This window comes from Suncus etruscus, chromosome 2 (genome assembly GCF_024139225.1).
Source record: "Suncus etruscus isolate mSunEtr1 chromosome 2, mSunEtr1.pri.cur, whole genome shotgun sequence".
NCBI classification, from domain to species: Eukaryota; Metazoa; Chordata; class Mammalia; order Eulipotyphla; family Soricidae; genus Suncus; species Suncus etruscus.
Genome location: NC_064849.1, coordinates 123882855 through 123904632, shown reverse-complemented (window position 1 = coordinate 123904632; position 21778 = coordinate 123882855). Strand labels below are relative to the sequence as shown.

Sequence of the window (21778 nt, the reverse complement as noted above, 5' to 3'; positions counted from 1 at the left end):
CAGGACGTAATATGACAAACACATAAAAGCAACCTCTTGGGACCGGAGTGATAGCACAGAGGTAGGGCATTTGGCTTGCACATATCTGCCCTGGGACAGACTTGGGTTTCATTCCCTGCATCCCATATGATCCTCCAAGCCTTTCAAGAGCGATTTCTGAGCACAGAGCCAGGAGTAACCCCTGAGTGCTGCTGGGTGTGACCCAAAAACAAACCAAAAAAGCAGCCTCTTTTCCTTGATTCTGCACCATAGCAATCAAGATTGATTTTTTCATCCCTCAAGATTTCTGAGCAGTCTACCTACTCTACCATGTTCATGTCCTCCTGTCTCATTTTATATCTCCAATTGATTTCAATCTAGGTCACGCTGGCCTCATCAAAAGAAAAACTCCTCTCACCTGGGTCCCCACCCTTGCCATTAGCTACTAAAATCAAGTAGCATTCTTCAGTCCTTACCTGTTCCACACTAGTACAGAGTGACAGTGCTGCCCACGCCTTCCTGTGCTCGCTCCCTCTTTTGGAATGCTGCTCTCTCAGCATCTGGAATAATGATTCCTCTTTTCCTGTCTCTGAATGTAGCTTCATAGCTTCATAATTTCTATCATCAACTAGTATGCACACTCTCTGTTTCTTTCTTCCCCCGATCCCCACACACCCCTGCCTTGCTAATTCTCTGAGTTTTCCCTAGCTTTCAGTCCTCTGTCCTCTTTTCTTTTTTTGTTATGCACACTCTTTGTGGGGTGCTCTGGTCCAACAGTGTTGCTACATGTTACCAATTGCTAAAGACTTCTAAATAATGGGGCCAGCAAGATAGTATAGTGGGATTAAGAACTTGCATGTGACAGATTCCAATACAATCCCTAGCACTAAATATGGTCCCCAGAGCACCAGCCAGGAATGGTCCTTGAATACAGAACTATGAGTAAACCCTGAGTACCACAACTATGACCTATCTCCTCCCTCCATAACCCAGACTTCCAAATAGTATCTCTAGTTCAATGAGCCTGAGTTTGAAACCCATATACCCAACAATGCTTTTGACTGGCATTTTGACTGGTTGAAAACTACTCAACTATAGCACACCTACTTAATGACTTTCACTTGGTTGTCAATGGACACCTCAAACTCACTGTGTCTAAAATTAAAAGACCAAGAGCCAATGCATCTTCTTCCTATTCTCTGTACCTCAGCGAAGATTCCCAGAATGCATTCTGCTTTGGAACACAAAAACCCAGGGGGCTTTCTGGATACTTTCTCATCTGTTCTCCAGCTTGCCTCAAGAGCACCCATTCTACAATGTAAACCAGAAGTGCCCCCCCCCCCCCAGGCTGACTTCAGGAACAAGTTCAAGCTATTTAACACTGGGTACTTCTGGATACACATCTATTTCTCAGTGTTCTCAATGCCACAATTTTGCTCTCAAATCTGTGTTCTAGGCTTAAAGATCTATTATTACTCCTCCTTTAAACTGCCAAACTCCTGGGTCAGGGATGTAACTCAGTTGTAGAGCTCCTAACATATCATTTCATACTGGGTTTAATTGCTGGCACTGTAAACACACACACACACACACACACACACACACACACACACACACACACAAAGTCTTAAACTCTTTTGGCCTTTGAGGTTTCTGCCTTGGGCTGGAATACTTTACCTTTCCCTTATCTGAGGAAAAACAGAGTATCTTTCATTTCTTACTTTCAGAGTTTGGCTCAGATTTCACCTTCTCTGGGAATACTTTGACCATCTCCAACAGTTTTAGCACTTTTTCCTCTGTGGCCTTAGGATACCCCAGAAAGACACTGACCAAAGCACTCACCATATTAAACAGTGTTCAAAGGTTAGAGATATGACTCAGCAGCAGAGACTTGCTTGCACGTGTGAGGCCTCTGAGTTCAATTTCCTGCTCTCCCCTCAAACAAAACAAAAAAATTATATTGTTTTGGGACTCAAAAACTAGCTAGGTTTTGAAATGGTTGAAACTCTGAACCTCAAATAGGTTTGATCCATCTATTATTTACTCAGCTGTGTCTCTGATGGACTTCAATTAGTGGCTATGTTTTAGTGGTATTTGTAAACTCTGTGTGTAACATATTTTGTGGTACATGAATATATTATCAAGGACATGTTTCCCCCAAAATTCTACATAAGCTTACTTGTTTGCTACTTTCCTTCTATTACTTAGTATTTCCTTCTATTATTCCTTCTATTCAGTATGCAAATAGTTCCATGTGGAGCATTGTATAAAGCCCTTAACCTGACACCCGAAAATGATACTAAGTGAATAAAATTCCCTGCATAAGATATTCAAGCATCCTAAATGTTGCTAATATATTTTCTTCTATCTGGACCATGACCTTGAGGTATTGGTTTCAAGAGTAGAGCTCAACAATTGATGGGGCTGGAGAGATAGCATGGAGGTAGCGCATTTGCCTTGCATGTTCAAGCACAGTAGTTCGAATTTCGGCATCCCATAAGGTCCCCTGAGCCTGCCAGGGGCGATTTCTGAGCATAGAGCCAGGAGTAACCCCTGAGCAATGCCTGGTTGTGACCCAAAAACCAAAAAAAAAAAAAAATTTTGAATCCTCAGTTCGGAGGTATTTCTAACCCCCAAAGACAAGCATTTGAATCTGACTTTTGAATATGGAAAGTTACCAATACTCCAGACATTATTAGCCTTGTCTTTTATCACCTTTTTTTTTTGGGGGGGAGGAGGGCCACACCTGGCAATGCCAGGGATAATTCCTGGCTCTGCACTTCAGTAAACACTTGTAGTAGGTAGGACTTGAGGAACCATATGGGATGCTGCAGATCAAACCTAGGTTAGCCACATGTAAGCTGCTTTAATAACTAGGACCCCCCACCCCTTTTTTTTTTGTTTGCTTTGTTTTGTCTTGCATATGTTTTTGTCTTGGCCAAACCGAATGGTGCTCAGGGGTTTCTCCTGGCTCTCTGCCTAGAATCACTCCTGACAGGCACAAGGGACCATATGGGATGCTGGGATTTGAACCACCATTGGTCCTGGGTTGGCCGCGCAAGGCAAATGCCCTACCACTGTGCTATGTCTCCGATCCATGAATCCATTTTTTAATTGTTGCCAAGGACCAAACTAAGAGCCTTAAACATTCAAGGTCATTATAGGACCTCCTAATTTGGCTTAAGGAGATTTAAAAATATATATTTTGGGTCACACCCAGCAGTACTCGGAGTTTGCTCCTAAGTAAGGAATCACTTAGGGATGATATTCCTGGCTCTGTACTCAAGGATCACTTCTGGCAGAGTTTAGGTGACCAAATGGGATTCTAGGTATTGTATCAAGGTGGGTCATATGCAAGGTACCTTAACTATTGTACTATCTCTCCAATCCCTGAACAGGAATGTTTTATAGAACAGGATATAAGTAGAGAAACCAACTTTTACCACTATGGAAAGACTCATGTTCTTAGCCAAAATGGTTTTAGATTTGATGTTCTTTCATAAAATTAATGTCCAGGAAGACTGACTATTCAAGCTTGGCACCTCAATTCACAGGAAATACAATGAGGTATGATAAGAACATTTATAATTCTATCCATTCTCATCTTCTCCTCTTAGCTTCAGAAAACATGTCTCCCCAGCCCATGGTCTTCAGTTTTTTACATCCTGTAAATTACTCACTTATAGTCTTACTTACTTCCTTGTGCACCACTGATGCCTCCTCTCACCTCACTTTAAGTGTCCCAGCAAAGCCATCCCCTATTCTGGTCCCTATTCTGCTTTTCTGACTTCTTCTCAAGTCATCTTTGTTGGCTTCTCCTCTTGTACTTTTTTTTTTTTTTTTTTTTTTTTTTTTGGTTTTTGGGTCACACCCGGCAGTGCTCAGGGGTTATTCCTGGCTCCAGGCTCAGAAATTGCTCCTGGCAGGCACGGGGAACCATATGGGGTGCCGGGATTCGAACCAATGACCTCCTGCATGAAAGGCAAACGCCTTACCTCCATGCTATCTCTCCGGCCCCCCCCTACTTTTTACAGAAATCTGGTGTATTATAATTCTATCCAGTCTTTGTCCAGAGGTCCAGTCCTAGACATCTCAAATGTCTCAACTCACTCCTTTCTCAAAAATTCCTAATCTCCATTTATTACTCTTCATCTAGGGTCTTAAATCAGAGAACTCTATCACAGATAGGACTGGTGGGTAATCAACTGTGCCCTGAATATTTTTGAATGCATGTCAGACTCTATACTGGTAGTTTAGGTACACATTTTTGTTGATTTTAGAACCAAACCCAGTGGTATGGAACTTTGTACTGCAGTGCAGAACTTGAGGTCTTTCCAGTAATGCTCTGGGACTGTTCCTGGTGGTTCTTGGTGGATAATGAAATATCAAGGAACAAACCTGTGGCTCCCAAGATGGTACAATGGGGAGGGCATTTGCCTTGTATATAGCCAAGTTCAATCCCTGGCACATCATATGGTTCCCTGAGCACTGCCAGGAGTAATTCCTGAGAGTGATTGGATGTGGCCCCCAAACAAACAAACAAACAAACAAACGAAAAACAAAACACCTTGGGCTCCTGCATGAAAGCTTGTGCTCTAATTCTTGGAGCCACCATCCCTCACCTCACCTGTACCTGTTTAATCCTGCCATCAAGCAAGATGCATATTAGTGAACCAATTTTATTAATAATTATTAGCCAATTATAGTAGGTACCAAGATCCCATATGGTTCCCCAAGCACTACCAGGAGTGATCCATGAACACAGAGCCAGGAGTAAGCCCTGAACATCACCAGATGTAGCCCCAAAACAAAATGATACCCCTCACAAGACTGGAATCAAGCTGTTTTTGGCAGTTACATAGTTAAAAAAAAAACACATACACACACTTTCATGCACTGCTGGTAGATATGTTGGCTCAATTAAAAACAATGTGATATTCCTCAAAAATAAATAATAAAGTTCCCTTATGACCCAATTATCTGATTATTGGCATAAGTGCTGCTGAGACAAATATACAATCTGACTGTTAGTCAGACACAAAACATTTATTAGAAAAGATGCATGCAGGGGCCGGAGAGATAGCATGGAGGTAAGGCGTTTGCCTCTCATACAGAAGGTCATCGGTTCGAATCCCGGCGTCCCATATGGTCCCCCATGCTTGCCAGGAGCGACTTCTGAGCCTGGAGCCAGGAGTAACCCCTGAGCACTGCCGGGTGAGACCCAAAAACCAAAAAAAAAAAAAAAAAAAGAATAAAAAAAAAAAGAAAAGATGCATGCACAGCTATAGCTACTGCAGTACTTAGTACAACAACCAGGGGATGGTAATGGGCAAGTCGTCCAATGACAGAAGAGCAGATAATGAAGGTATAGAATATGTGCCCAATGGAATACTATGCAGCCATAATGAATGAGGAAATCGTTCAATACATGGCAACTAGGACAGAACTGGAGGATCTCATTTGAAGTGAAGTATGACAGAAGGACAAGGACATATACTGTATGTTTTCACTAATCTGTAGTATACATGTCTAGGGAATGGAAGGTATCAAAAATGGGCAAGACACTGGCTTTAGATTACAGAAACAAAAATGTCAAGGGTGAGGGGAGATAAATTGAGGGTGGAAGCAAGAAGAGGACTGAAAGTTACACAAGGGAAGGTGTCAAAGGCCTGGGGCTTGTCTGTGGTGGATGAGGATGTGCTGTGTGTATCTAAACTACTTGACCAAATATCACTAAAAGCCTTGAAGCTACAACCATTAAGCTTAAAATTGTATCTGCCAAGAAGATAAGTTGGGAGGAAACCTGGGGTCACTGTTGGAGGGATATGGCTATTAGAAATGGAGTTGGAAACATTGTATGCCTGATGTTAACAACTACATAAACAGCAATGTCTAAAAAAAAGTTACTAAAAAAAATAAAAGGAAATCCCATTCCATGGGCTTTCTCTCTGGTCATGGGGAGGGACAATGGTAGCAATCAAATGACAGTCTCTGTCTAAACTATCCAAGATCCCAGCCCCTGGAGTTGTTGCTGCTAATGCTGTGGGTGAGCTTCCATCCATCTCTGAAAGGCAGGTGACAGTAGAGGCAGCTTTTAATCAAAAGCATTTCCAACGTAATTTTAGAAAAAGCATATGCCTCAAGCGGAAAAAACCTGAGGATCACCTTCTGCACCCAGGACTTCCAGGGGTCCTTGATTAACTGTTCTTAGGTCATCAGTAAACCACTTGAAAAAGTATACTCCTAGGAAGGAGCAAACTCTAAAAGTACTCAGGCAAACAAATCATCTGTTTCTTATATAGATAAGGTTGAGTGGAGGCATTCTAAGAAAACTTTCTCTAAAATAAGTGCTAGTTCTTTACTCCCTGGTGTTTTCTCAGATAAGGGATACTGACCTGCTTGCTACTCCCATAGGCAATTACACCTACTTCACAGATTATATTGCTTCCCAAAAGTGTCATCATTTAGGGTTGACTAAGATTACAAAGGTGAAAGAGAAAGTTATTGCCTTGCAGGAGCTTATAGACTTATGAAGAAGACGCATACAGGGATTAGAGTAGCAGGCAGAAAATTCTATACGAATAAATCAACAGGAATTTAGAAGGCAGAGTAAGGAGCCCTACCTCAGGGAGACTCTTCTGTATATGTACATGTACATGTACACACACACACACACACACACACCTAGAGAAATTGGCTTTCTTCTTTCTTGTATATCTATCATCATCATCATCTGTTAGTAAGCAATTAACAGAACTGATCTAAGTTTCAATTATTTAATCAATTGCAAAAATTAGTTGGACATTTTATTCTGGGAAATGTTACTCCTATAAGTTACTTCTTTTTTTTTTTAATTTTTTTGTCCCCCAATTCACAATACAGGCAAAGGGCCTGTGTTGAGGTGTATATGGGATGCATTTACTGTACTCCTCTTTCTATACAGTCAGTGTAAACAACACAGCCTGTGGTAAGAATTAGGAGGCCTTATCTTTTTTTATTTTTAATTATTTAATTTGTAATATATATTTATATATATATATAATCCTTCACAGTGCAACATTACCATGACCAATATCCCAAGTGTCCTTCCTCCCCACCCCACATTGGCTTGTACTCTAGATAGGCTTTCTACTTCCCTCATTCAGTCACATTTTGTTATGATAGTTCTCAGTGTAATTATTTCTGTGACTGCACTAAAAGATCCCTGTGGTGAGTTATTAGTTACTTCTAATTGAAAAATTCCCTTAATTCAATGTTTTAGGGTCTCTATGTCAGTTGCTAATTTGCTCTCCATAATTTATATTTATAAATTTAAAAAAATAATGAGACATGGGAGAGAGCTCCATATTGAGTGTAAGTTCTGCATGCAGGAAGCCTACATTCAATCTCTGGTACTGCATGGTCCCCCAAAGAATACTGCTGACTACAAAGCTAGGTATAGCCACCAAAACAAATAAATACTTTTCCTAAAGATGGTCTTGTTTTTATGGTTTTTTGTGTTGTTTTTTTTTAACTATAAGGGAGAGAAAGGGCTTCGGCTGGGGCACATATTTGATAGGTTAGTTCAATACCCAAAGAACTGCTGATTCCAAACAGTACCAGGCCAAGTATCACCCCTTGAATCCTCTGGGTACTACTTAGGAGACCCCCATTTTTTAAAATAAAAAAGGAAAAAAAACAAAGCTGAAAAGATAATACCACGCTTTCCTTGCACATAGCTGACCCAGGTTTGATCCCAGGAATCCCATATGGTTTCTCACATAGAAGTAATTCCTAAATGGAGGGAGGAAGAGAGAGAGAAAGTGGAAGAGAGAGGAAGGAAAGAAGGAAGGAAGGGAGGGAGGGAGGAAGGAAGGAAGGAAGGAAGGAAGGAAGGAAGGAAGGAAGGAAGGAAGGAAGGAAGGAAGGAAGGAAGGAAGGAAGGAAGAGAGGGAGGGAGGGAGGGAGGGAAGAAGGAAGGGAGGGAGGGAGGGAGGGAGGGAAGCAGGGAGGAAGGAAGGAAGGAAGGAAGGGAGGGAGGGAGGGAGGGAAGCAGGGAGGAAGGAAGGAAGGAAGGAAGGAAGGAAGGAAGGAAGGAAGGAAGGAAGGAAGGAAGGAAGGAAGGAAGGAAGGGAGGGAGGGAGGGAGGGAGGGAAGAAGGAAGGGAGGGAGGGAGGGAGGGAGGGAAGCAGGGAGGAAGGAAGGAAGGAAGGAAGGAAGGAAGGAAGGAAGGAAGGAAGGAAGGAAGGAAGGAAGGAAGGAAGGAAGGAAGGAAGGAAGGAAGGAAGGAAGGAAGGAAGAAGTAACCTCTGAGCACTGCCAGGTGTGGCCCCCAAAACAAAACAAGAAAACCTGTAAGGAATAAAATATTACTCTGAAAATTATGCCTCTATGTAGTTCCTGAGTCTCGCAAATATTTACTGAATGAGTTAAAGTCTGTGAATACTGACTGCCAGTCACAGACAGTGGGAGGTAGAAAGGCTGATGAGCCACGCCCTCAGGTCAGGAGATGAATGAAGAATACAGAGGAATGAAGAAGCCTCCTTAGAATTCTCCTAGGAAAATCATGGGAATCACAGAAGGAAAGAGTCATCACATACAGCATAGCATTTATGTTGCAATAGCTGATCTTGCAGCATAGAACAGTGATGAATAAAACTCAGCCTCTCTCCGAATGATCACTGAGTTCACCTGCACACACCAAGTTGATACAAAACCAAGAACAGGTGCAGACAAGAGTATTGTTGAAGAAAAGTAATTTGGAAGTGGGTTGTAGCAGAGAGACACTTTGAATCCTGGACACGTAATCTACAGAAACTGCCAACACACTTGGAAACCCAAGTCCTACAATTCTACTGCTCTTGCTTCCACCTGCTGGCACAGGATAGTAATTTTTCAGCTTGGGCAGAAATTATGGAGCAGCTTTGGGGAAAAAATGCTTTATGTACACCATAAACTCAGCTATAAATACTTTGACTTCACAGTTGAACTACTCAAAATACAGAGATATTTCTGTGACCCTTACTCTATGAGTACCCTCCAGTGTCAGTAAGCAGCAGCCATTTCTTTTACCACACTCAGAAAACACCTTTTTAAATGTGGTAGATAAATGTTCAGTGCAACTATAATAGTCCAATCTTGTACAATAGAGTGAAAATAAATATACTATGCGTTACAAACAGTACCACCTATCACCTGTAACTCCTATCACCTGTAACTTCACATACAATTTTCTCTTTCACTAAGGCTTCACAGTAGAAATAAGTTACAAAAGTAGCCCCAGGAATAAACAATAATTTACTTCAACCTTTGAAAATATAGTCCTTCATTTTAATTTTTTATTTTTATTATGCCTTAGATAACATGGTTACAACTATGTTAATGGTTAAGCTTTTGATGTACAAAGTTCCTGCACTCCACCACAACTAAAGCAATCCATTTATTTAAAAGAGAGAGAAAAGCACCTTTATTTTAAATTATGGAATGTAATGGAAATAAGTTTCTTGGTTCTAAATTAAGTTGCAAATAAAGTGTGAAGGTACTCTTCAAAGTGACCTTTCCCAATAGGAATCTTTATTTTAAAAAATGCTAGATAGAAACTGAAGGACCAGGGAAATAGTACGGTGGAGATGGAACTTGCCTTGCATGAGGTCATCCTCAGTTTGATCCCCAGAACTGCATATGGACCCCTGAACAGTACCAGGAGTGACCTAGAAGCACAGAGCTAGGAGTTACCTCAACACTGTCAGGTGTGGCTCCAAAGTAGGTCCTTTTCACTCCCAAAATAAGTGCTTGTTGTTCTATGAAGTATTGTGTGACACTAGAATTATTTGCACTCCTGACAAACAGAACTTGTAGGGAACTACAGAGTTATAAAGTATGAAACAGAAAAAAACTCAGGTTCTGGATAATAAAAACTAAATAATTTAATTTTAATTGATTTTTCTCTTAATTTTATGTACAGGAAACATGTTCAATGATCACAGATTTTAGATGCATTTATTGCAAATGAACATGAAAATATTTATCTTCCAAACCCTTTAACTGGCAGAAATAAAGTCCCCTAATACTAGAAAGAATCTGAAACTAAGATTTAGGGGCCGAAACAATAACACAATGAGTAGGGCATTTGCCTTGCACGTAGCCGACCTGGGTTCAATCCTGGCATCCTAGGTGATCCCCTGAGTCTGCCAGGAATGATTTGAGTGCAGAGCCAGTAGTAACCCCTGAGCACTGCCAAGTGTGGCCCCAAAATTTAAATAAATAAATCTTCATCCTCAGGCTAATAAATATTTAAGTTTCTTTTCTCCTTTTTCTTTTCTCCCCTTATTTGGCTTTTGGGCTATACCCTGGGAGCTTGGGGATCGCTCCCAATGGCATTCAATGCTTTCTAGGGTATGTAAAACTTTATGTGAGAACTTTGAAAACAGTTTGCTTTTCCTTCAGCTAATATGCTATTCATTTTGTTATAAGCCACCACTACCACCACTATCAGCCATAATAATAACACCAATAACCATTTATGTAGCAAGCGCTAGTCTCAGTATATGCCAACTCATTTAATCCTTCCAACAACAGTGTCACAAGACTCTGTTATTAAACCCTGCTTTAGAAATGACGAAATGGAGGCAGAGAGTTTAAATAACATTCTCAAGGTCATACAGCTAGAAATGGCAAGTATCCCAAGAGTCTTGCTCCAGGGTTACTGCCATTGAAAATTATACTGTTGGTGGGGCCCAGAGAGATAGCACAGCAGCATTTGCCTTGCAAGCAGCCGATCCAGAACCAAAGGTGGTTGGTTCGAATCCCGGTGTCCCATATGGTACCCCGTGCCTGCCAGGAGCTATTTCTGAGCAGACAGCCAGGAGTAACCCCTGAGCACTGCCGGGTGTGGCCCCCAAAAAAAAATTATACTGTTATCTTCAACCTCAAGATCATGTTGTCAATTCTGCCTTTCTTTTCTATTGACTGTAGTTATTAACAAAGTGTCCTCTTTGGTCCATGTGGGGAACTAGGTAGAAGCATAATCAGTGCATGACCTTTGTGGTACTGTGCTGATCCATGTCATGTCTTGATTTTGCTAGTCTGGTCCAGAAACCAGTAACTGTCACTGACTTATGTTACCAACAGGCAATAATTACTCCTTGTATTTACATAGTCTATGTACCTAATCAGCAAACACTATCTCCAGATGACAGAGAAGGGCTTAGGGTCCAGAATAATATAAAAGTAGGGCAACTGCCTTCTGCAGTTGATCTGAGATTGATGCTGATAACACATATGGTCCCTAAGCCCACCAGGAGTGATCCCTCAGCACAGAGCCAGGAGTAAGTACAGAGCACCAATGAGTGTATCCCCAAAACAAAGAAAAAAAAAAGCAATTTAACCCTTTGAACAACTGGTTAACAAAAAACTACTCTTTAAAGTAGGGATTTCTTTTTCGTTGTTTGTTTGAGGTTTTATATTTTGTTTTGGGGCCACACCTGGTAGGCGCTCTGGGTTACTCCTAGCTCTGTGCTCAGAAATTGCTCCTCACAGGCAATAATTCTTTGAGTATTCGCAGAGTAAAACATTAAAAAATAGGTTCGGGCCTGGAGAGATAGCACAGTGGCATTTGCTTGCAAGCAGCCGATTCAGGACCAAAGGTGGTTGGTTCGAATCCCGGTGTCCCATCTGGTCCCCCGTGCCTGCCAGGAGCTATTTCTGAGCAGACAGCCAGGAGTAACCCCTGAGCACCGCGGGGTGTGACCCAAAAACCAAAAAAAAAAAAATAGGTTCATGGTGAAGGGGGTGTTCTTTACATGATTGAAACCCAAATACAATCATATTTGTAAATAAAGATATTAATTTTAAAAAAGATTTTTTGTTTTGTTTTTATTATTACTTGTTTTTATTATTATTGTTATTATTTGTTTTTATTATTCCTGATTATGTGCTCAGAAATTGCTCCTGGCTTGGTGGACCATATGGGATGCCAGGGGATCGAACCGAGGTCCATCCTAGATTAGCGCAAGCAAGGCAAACGCCCTAGTGCTTGCGCCATTGCTCCAGCCCTTAATTTCTAAAGTTATGAGCCAGGAATAATCCAAGCACCGCTGGGTATGCCAAAAAATAAAATAAAATGCAAGGAAAAGATGGTGGTGGTGGGGGCATGGAGGGACAACACTCAGCTAGGACCAAATAGGCTGATCTTCGAGTGTGAGATGTGAGGGGTGAGGAGGCTCAGTGACTGGTGACTGAAGATCAGAAGAGGAATCTGGGTGAGATACTGCTTTCAGGGGTGTGATTCTTAGAAGACATCAATGTATTGAAGGGGAGTAGGAGCATAACACGAGGGAAGTCTGGAAATGCAGGTGAGGGAAAAGCCTGTACACTAGTGGGGCAGAGGGAAGATTCCAGACGGAACAGTGTGGGAGAGATTTCCACATGAATGTTGGTGTATTAAAGGAAGAAAGAGCTTTGTAGAGGAAGCTAAGGGCAGACACTGGTGAGAAATCAATACCTGATGGGCAGGTGTCAGAAAAAGAGGGTGGAAAAGTAAGAAGACGGATGCTCAGAGTGGGGAAATGAAGGTTCTATTTTTGGGGGCATTTTGAAAAGAATCTTTTCCCAGCAGGGCAAGTGCTACAGGGGCCTATGAAAAGCAGGGCTGGAAAGTAGCCTTTGGATTTAGCAGCTCCACCCCAGTCATGGAGTGTTATCTGAGAGTGACACTCTCCTCTCCTGGGCTCTGGCAGCCACATCAATCAGCTCCCTACCAAGCAAGACCATCCTGCTCTTAGACAGGTGATTTGTTTAGCCTAAGCCAATTCTTCAGATTTAATATTGTTATTAAATCCTTATTAGACAAATGTAATTGTGAATTAAGAGGCTCCAAATCTGGGGCCAGAGCGATAGTGCAGCAGGTAGAGCATTTTTGCCTTGCATGTGGCCAGCCTGGTTTGATCCCTGGCATCTCAGATGGTCCCCCCAAGGCTGCCAGGAGTGATTTCTGAGTAAGCCCTGAACAACACTCAATATGGCTCCCCACCTTGAAAAAAAAAGGAGGCTCCAAATCTTCCACTACTCACTATTATTAGACTCACTTGAAAATTTTAATTTAAATGATCATTTGCTGACAAATTTTTCAGATGATTCTAAATAAAGATCATTAATAAGGAATTTGTAACTTTCAATATCCCTATACAGCCAATTCTTTTTTGTGTTGCTTTACTTTGTTTTTAGGCTACATCTGGCTATGCTCAGGGCTTACTCCTGGATCAGTGCTCACGGATCACTCTTGGGGAAAGTCTGGGGACTATATAGAGTACTGGAACTGGAATTAGAGTCAGACACATATAAGACAAATAAATATTTTTTCCCTGCCTCTTTAGGTAAAAAAAATAATTAGAATTTGGGGCCAGAGCGGTGGTGCAAGTGATTAGGCATCTGCCTTGCCCGTGCTAACCTAGGACAGACCGTGGTTCGATCCCCCAGGATCCCATATGGTCCCCCAAGTCAGAAGCGATTTCTGAGCGCATAGCCAGAGTAACCCCTGAGCATCACTGGGTGTGGCCCAAAAACAAACAAACAAAAAAAAGAATTTATTATGCACAAACTTGGTGTCAAACACTATTGTTTTCACATACATTGCTGCTTATATAGTCTACTGAAGTTCAGCAATATTACAAAAGCATTTGCAAACAGGCCTGCCACTAGAGCCTTTATTCCTTTTATTTCCCTCGTGTCCATCTCCAGATGGTGGGACAGGTCTCCTGTGCCTCCCCTAACACCAGTTTGAGATATAATTCACAAGCATGTTTAAAGTGAAGCTCAGCCCTTCCCCTGAATTATTTATTTAGATTTTATCATCTTTGCCTTACCCATTCAACTTACCAAACATGATTATTTCTAAATTCTGGTAATCAGTCAATTGGAATATGTACACCCTTCCCTGATCATTACTCAAATACCACCAGGCCTCAAGGCTCAGCTGAAGCATAAATTATACCTGTCCTTTCCTTTTATCTTGAAAGTAATCTCTCCTGCCCTGCACTCCCATATCAATTTCTCCTACTATCTCTGGTACTTACCAGGTCTATCTTGTAATCTGATTACTTATGCATGTGCCTTATCACCATTACTAGGCTATACTGGCTGGACCTTTGGGGGAGGCAAGTTCGAGCCACACTCACTGATGTTCAGAGATCATTTCTGGTGGTGCTTGGGGGTATATATGTGGTAAAAGTGATCCTACCAGAATCAAGACAAGCACCGTAACCCCTGTACTGTTTCTCTAGGCCTGTCTTGGCCTTTTAAGAAAATGTCCAATAGATATATAATAATGTTCTGTATCACTGATCATCAGGAAAGTGCAAATCAAAACAACATAATATCACCTCACACCAGTGAGAATGGCACACATCAAGAAGAATAAAACAAGGGCCCGGAGAGATAGCACAGCGGTGTTTGCCTTACAAGCAGCTGAGCCAGGACCAAAGGTGGTTGGTTCGAATCCCGGTGTCCCATATGGTCCCCCATGCCTGCCAGGAGCTATTTCTGAGCACAGCCAGGAGTAACCCCTGAGCACCAATGGGTGTGGCCCAAAACCAAAAACAAACAAACAAACAAACAAAAAAAAGATAAGTGAGATGAAGAAAAATAAAACAAACCAGTATAAGCAAGGAAGTGGGGAAAATGGAAACCTCATACACTGTGTGGTCATAAAATTGGTGGATTCTATCTTTGTAGAAGACAAACTGACACCTCAAAAAACCTAAATATTGAATTTCCATGACCCACAAATTTCGTTTCTGGTATTTATACCTTAAGGACCAAAACTCTCTATTTAGAAAAAACATTTGCATTCTTTGTTCATTACAGTACTACTCACAATAGACAAAATCTGAAAATAATCTGTGTCCAAGATCATATGACTGAAAAAAAAACAACTATGGTATGTAAACACAATGGAATAATGCTCACCTGTAAGAATATATAACATCATAAAAATTGCCACTACATGGATGATACTGAAGAGTATAAAACTGAGTAAAGTTAGCCAGGAGAGATACACACAATGATCTCTTGTATATGTAGGAGATAAAGAAACATATGTAATACTAAGAGAATAACAAATAACCCAAAGCAGCAGAAACTAAGAAGTAGTCTAAAGCAGGGATCCTCCAACTATGGCTCATCAGCCACTCGCAGCCTACTGAGGACATTTATCTGCCAGGTGTTTTTGCTGCCCCTGCCTGTCCTACTTAGCCCCCAACTCATCCCAAGCCCAGAGTACACATGTAGGATGTGTGCTACACTCTCCGACTCCCTTCCTTCTGCCTCTCAAGTCCTCCTCTCAGTCTTGGGCAAGAGTCCTCAAACTATGGCTTGCCAAAAGTAGTTTGGTCCTCAAACTATGGCCTGCCGTAGTTCCCACTGAAATACTGATAAGTTTGCTGACTTAACTTTACTTGTTCTTAATTTTAGATATTGTATTTGTTCCATTTTGGTTTATATTCAAAATAAGATATGCAGTGTGCATAGGAATTTGTTCATAGGTTATGTTTTTAACTATAGTTTGGCCCTTCAATGCTCTGAGGGACAGCCAACTGGCCCCCTGTTTCAAAAGAATGAAGACCCCTGATATAAGTATTCTTGAGGATATTATCACGTGTATATATATGTATACATGTGTATATATATATGAGTATATCACATATATACTTAACTTTCCCAACAGAATACATTTTTTCATAATAAATTTATCTCACAAACCATCCCAGGGGGGGAAAATCCCATAATTATTAACAATATGTTTTCCTTTTGTCCTTTCTGCCAAAAAGCTCACAAAATTCTGGAACCCAAGAGACAGGAAAACAGGTAAGTCACCTGCTGTCCTTGTAGATGACCCAACAGCATAAACCCCTCCCCCCCAAGAACAGCCCGGAGTGATCATAAGTGCAGAGCCAGGAATACATCCTAATTACAGCTGTTCAGGGACTCCAAACTAAAAATAAGTAAATAAATAAAATTTTTGGTAATAAAAAACAAAGTTGACTCTAATGTATCTTTTATTCTTTTCCCTTTGTTTTATTAATCTTAATGTATATTTCTTCAGGTAAAGCAATAGAGCTAATTGTTTTACTTGAGAAATAATAAATCTACCTTAGCACAGAGCCAGCAGAGCACTTGAGTCACACAGAATGTGGCCCCAAAGCCAGAATAAACTATTTACTTTCTACTGAAAGTTTTAACAGTAGCTATCAATATTAACATGTTAGAAATAGGCCTACCTCTCTTAATTACCAGCAATAAACCTTGAGTTTTCAATTATCACTGACATTATCTTTGTAACCATCCATTCAAAATTATATTAATTAAACATCTACTATGGGAATCAGGCCAATTGCTAATGTCATAAATTAACAATAACCACAAAATTAGGGGCTTGAGCAATAGTACAGCAGATAGGGAGTTTGCCTTATATGTGGCCTGGCCAATCCAGGGTTCAGTCTCAGTATCCCATAAGGTCTCCTGAGCCTGCCAGATTCCTGAATGCAAAACCAGGAGTAAGCCCTGAACATCACCAAGTGTAGCTCAAAACCAAACGAAAAGAAATACTGGTTCCTGGGGCTCGAAAGATAGCACAATGGTAGGGCATTTGTCTTGCAAGCAGCAGATCCAGGATGGACAGTGGTTCGAATCTCGGCATTTCAGATGGTCTCCCAGCCTGCCAGAAGTGATTTCTGAGTGCAGAGCAAGCTGTAACCCCTGAATGCTGCTGGGTGTGACCCAAAAACAAACAAACAAAATATATTGGTTCTTGATCTCAGAAAACTTGTCAACAAGTGGAGAAGATGTGTGTTATTATATAATATGTGTTCAACAAATAACTTACAGTACTCAGAGAGAAAAATTTAATAAGTCAGGTTAGTTCATCCTGTGGAAGAATTTAGCTAGTAATGAAAGCACTTATGCCACTATCACTCTATTTTAGAAATGTGTTTATTTTCTGACTCCCTAAATAAAATAAAGGCATGGCCCACTGTAGATAAGGAGAGTTTCTATCTTGTTCACAGGTCTATTCTCATAATTATGTCAGTTCAGTGACACAGATAAAATACACTATAAAATATTTATATTTTTATCTTTTAAAAAACTTTATTTATTGATTGATTTGTTTTGGAGCCACACCCTGAGGTGCTCAGGGGTTGCTCCAGCCCCTCTCCCCAGAAATCATCCCTGGCAGGCTGGGGGACCATGGAATGCCAGGAATCAAACCGGGTCCCTCCCCAGGGAGGGAGGGACCCATTTGCAAGGCAAATGTCCTACCACTGTGCTATCTCTCTGGCCCCACTATAAAATTTTTAATGAAAGCAAATAAAAAGTATTTATAATATAAATATTATATTAAATTCAATTAATAAAAACAAACAGGGAAACAGGAAAATGACACAAATGCACAAAATGCAAATGATAAAGATGAGAAGATACTTCACACTGAGTAAACACAACACTGCAAACAACAAGCCAAAGTTTCCCATATTGTAATCATTGAACAGCACCAAGGGGTGCAGAGAAAAGAGAATCAATGGCTAGTCACATACACTTATCAGGGAGACGAAGCAAATTATTATCACTACTTTGATACCTGGTAATGCTAAGAACATACTTATCCTGCAATCCCACTATTTTCACATCTATTCCTTAAGATGTATAACAAGAAACATTATTATAATATTTATAGCAATACTGCTAAAAACAAAAACTAGGAACAACCTTATTACTGACTGACAAGAAAATGGATATTCACAAATGAGTACATACCGAGTGATCTTACAAGAATAAAATAAAATAAAAAGACACTTGAAACCAGTTTGTCAACTGAAATCTTGTATTGTCAAAAGTTAACATACATTAGGGGCCAGAGAGGTGGCACTAGAGGTAAGGTGTCTGCCTTGCAAGCGCTAGCCAAGGAAGGACCGCGGTTCGATCCCCGGGCATCCCACATGGTCCCCCCAAGCCAGGGGTGATTTCTGAGCGCTTAGCCAGGAATAACCCCTGAGCAAATGGGTGTGGCCCCCAAAACAAAACAAACAAAAAAAATTTAACATACATTTGTGGTGACATTATAAGGAGAAGCAAGAGATCAATATGTGTAAATTATAGATGGTGGTTATCTCTGAGATGAGAAGAAAGGATATGCTTGGATAAAGGCACACTTGGACATCTAAGATACTATAACTATCCCTTTGGAAATAAAATTTTCATAGCCTATGATGTGGCTCAGCAGTACAGGCAAGACCAATGGTTACATAGATGAGAACATGGATTTAATCTGATACAAAATTTTTGAAAAAAAGGGGCCAAAGTGATAATAGAGCGGGGAGGGTGTTTGCCTTGCATGCAGCCAACCTGGGTTCAATCCCTGGCATCCCATATGATATCCCAAGCATGCCAGGAGTAAATTCTGAGTGCAGAACCAGGAGTAACCCCTGAGCACTGCCGTGTGTGGCCCCAAAACAAAATGAATTCAAAAGAAACTTGAAAAAAGAAAAATGTATTGGCAGAGCCACTCCTTAACAATGGGAGGAGGCCTGCAGGCCATTGCCAGTGATACTTGGTCCAGCAATATGCGTTTGAAAATTCAGGGGTCAATCATGCAGGAAAGTGCTACCAAGTGCTATCCAAGAAAAGTACTATCCAAGTCTGGCCCCAGGAATCCATTCTCTTCCTCAAATGTCTCTGGGGCCAGACTTGGATCTTATGCATGTGTCCCAGCTCATTCCAGTCTCAAAAATACCCAATATTATTTCAACAAAAAATATAGTAGCTTTTGTATATAATATTTCATAATCACTTTAAAGATGAATATTAAGTATTAAATAGTCATGGAAAGGTAAGGAAAGAAGAGTATTATAAATAAGGCATGTGTTAAGGTCCAGATATGAGAATATAAGTGGTCTTTCTCATTGCAAAACTAAATTATTAATTAAGAGGAGAGGCTGGGGTGTAGGGAAATGGTTCGGTTCAAGTGTTGAAGTATAGGCCTAGCAGGTTTGCATGAACATCAGTCCCAGTACCATCAGATGTGGCCATGGTGGCCGTGGTGATACCCAAGCATCACAAGGCCTGAACATTGCCAAGAGTGAACCCTATTAAAAAAAAAAAAAAAAAGACAGTGACCAGACTGGGAGAAATATTTGTCCACCACTCATTTGATATAAAGCTTGTAAAACAACAACCAAAAAATCAAACATCCCGGGCCTGGAGAGATAGCACAGCGGTGTTTGCCTTGCAAGCAGCCGATCCAGGATCAAAGGTGGTTGGTTCGAATCCCGGTGTCCCATATGGTTCCCTGTGCCTGCCAGGAGTTATTTCAGAGCAGACAGCCAGGAGTAACCCCTGAGCAACACTGGGTGTGGCCCCCCAAAACAAACAAACAAACAAACAAAAAATCAAACATCCCTATCAAACAATGGAGAGAAGAGACTTCCTTGGCTAATAGATATATAAAAAATGTTCTCCATTATTTATCATTAGGGAAAAACAAATCAAAACAGTGAGTATCGATTAAAACCATGAGACTGGCACACATCAGAAAAAACAAAAGCAATCAATGCTGGTGTTGATATGAGGAAAGGGACTCATATACTGCTGGTAGAAATGCTGACTGTTCAAACTCAAAACTTTTGGTTTTGGATGACAGTGTTCAGAGCTTACTCCTGACTCTGGTATCACTCCTGGAAGGCTTGTGGTACCAAGAATTAAGACTTCTGGTGCCAAGGATTAAGCCAGGGTCAGCTGTTTGCTAGATGAGCATCATAAATGCAGTACTATCTCTCTAGTATCTAGGTCAATCTTGTTAGAAAATAACATGAACACATCTCAAAAACTTATCTAAGGAATGTCCATATGACTCAGAAATTTCACTTCTTGCTATTTACCCTAAGGACCCCAAAATACTATTTCAAAAAGAAGGGGCTGGAGAGATAGTAGAGGGGACACGGAGGACACAGGCTTGATTCCTAGCATCCTGTATGGTCCCATGAGCACCACCAGGAGTCATTTCTGAGTGTAGAGCAAAGAGTAAACCCCAATTATAGCCAGTGTGCTCCCCAAACTAAAACAAAACCACAAAACCCAAAAACTCAAGTACAAGTAAACAACACAAAATTCAGATCAAATCTCTTACCATGAAACCCTACAAGCAAGATGGAAATGGAACGAGATATTTCAAGTACTAAGTAAAGAAACCCTTCAACCTAGAATCTTTTAATTTATTAAAATCTGATGAATGGATTAAAAATCTCAAACAATAACTAAAAACTTTTGCTACATGGAAAACAATTCGAAAGAAATACTAAGTGGCATATTATAAAATGCTATCCTTTCAGACCAGAAATAGCTAAAAATATTAAAAGTACATGCTTCGGGCCGGGCGGTGGCGCTCGAGGTAAGGTGCCTGCCTTACCTGCGCTAGCCTAGGAGACGGACCGCGGTTCGATCCCCCGGCGTCCCATATGGTCCCCCAAGCCAGGAGCGACTTCTGAGCGCATAGCCAGGAGTAACCCCTGAGCGTCACCGGGTGTGGCCCAAAAAAAAACCAAAAAAAAAAAAAAAAAAAAAAAGTACATGCTTCGATGTAGGAAACCTGGGTTCAATATCTTCTAACTGAAAGACTCCTAAACATTAAACATGGTTTAGGAATTGGTTTATTATTGGAATTATTATAATAATAATTATTATTAAGGACTACCAAGAATGATCCAAAAGCAGAAAACAAAACAAAACAAAACAACTGGGCTGTTCTTCCAAATATTTATGCTTTAGGGGTTGTTCAACTTCACTCTCCTGTATTTTATTTGTTTGCTTTAGAGTTTGTTCAGCTTCACTCTCCCGTATTGTGTTTCTTTTTGTTTTGGGGCCACACCGGTGGCATTCAGGAATAACTGTTGACTCTGCTCCCAGTAATCACTCCTGGCTCAGGGGACCATATGGGATGCTGAGAACTGAAAATGGGTCAGCCATGTGCAAGGCAAATGCCCTACCCACTGTGCTATTGATCCAGACTCCCACTCTGCTTTTTACTGATTATCTGAGAAAATAACAAAGTTGTCTCAATTGATAGTTGCCATTTTCTTATCTGGTGATGAAAACTGAAAGTATACATAAACTGATCTTACCATTAGGGTATCAGCCTTCTGTGATAAGTACTGTTTCATGTGAGCTAAAAGAAATAACTTCTGGGGCCGGAGAGATAGCATGGAGGTAAGGCATTTGCCTTGCATGCAGAAGGTCGGTGGTTCGAATCCTGGCATCCTATATGGTCCCCTGAGCCTGCCAGGAGCAATTTCTGAGCACAGAGCCAGGAGTAACCAGAGCTCTGCTGGGTGTGATCCCAAAATAAACAAAAAACACAACAACAACAACAACAACAAAAAATATCTTCTTTTTAAAAAATAAATTACTTTATTTAAAGCCCTTGTATTACATAGTTTCTTATATATTTGTTCCAAGACCAATTCCACCATCAATGTAAAATTACTTCACCACTGTCCCCAGATTCACACCCCTTACCAAGCCTACCCAAACCCCTTGGGAGGTACAAAATAATATATTTTACATTGCTTGTTTATAAGTGAGTCATAATGGATTTTTTAAAGTATGACTAAAACAAAATTTGTGAAAATTAAGAAAGTTTGCTAAGCAACTTGTTGTTAGTTGATATTCTGTTATTTGTTTTGTTTTGAACACTAGGTGGCTTTGAATCCACATTGGTTCTAAATTAGTGTGTTCCTACTGGTGTACAGTACTGAAGACTATCTGGAGTTGCTGT

General features: G+C 40.7%; 1 protein-coding gene and 1 non-coding gene across 2 annotated transcripts in view; both read right to left on the bottom strand.

The window, feature by feature from the left end:
• Window positions 1–21778, bottom strand: part of NLN (neurolysin) — a 111069-nt gene that overhangs the window by 74447 nt on the left and 14844 nt on the right.
• Window positions 6837–6963, bottom strand: LOC126002660 (small nucleolar RNA SNORA51). Its single transcript, XR_007493338.1, has one exon. It is a non-coding gene; the product is annotated as a small nucleolar RNA SNORA51 (small nucleolar RNA).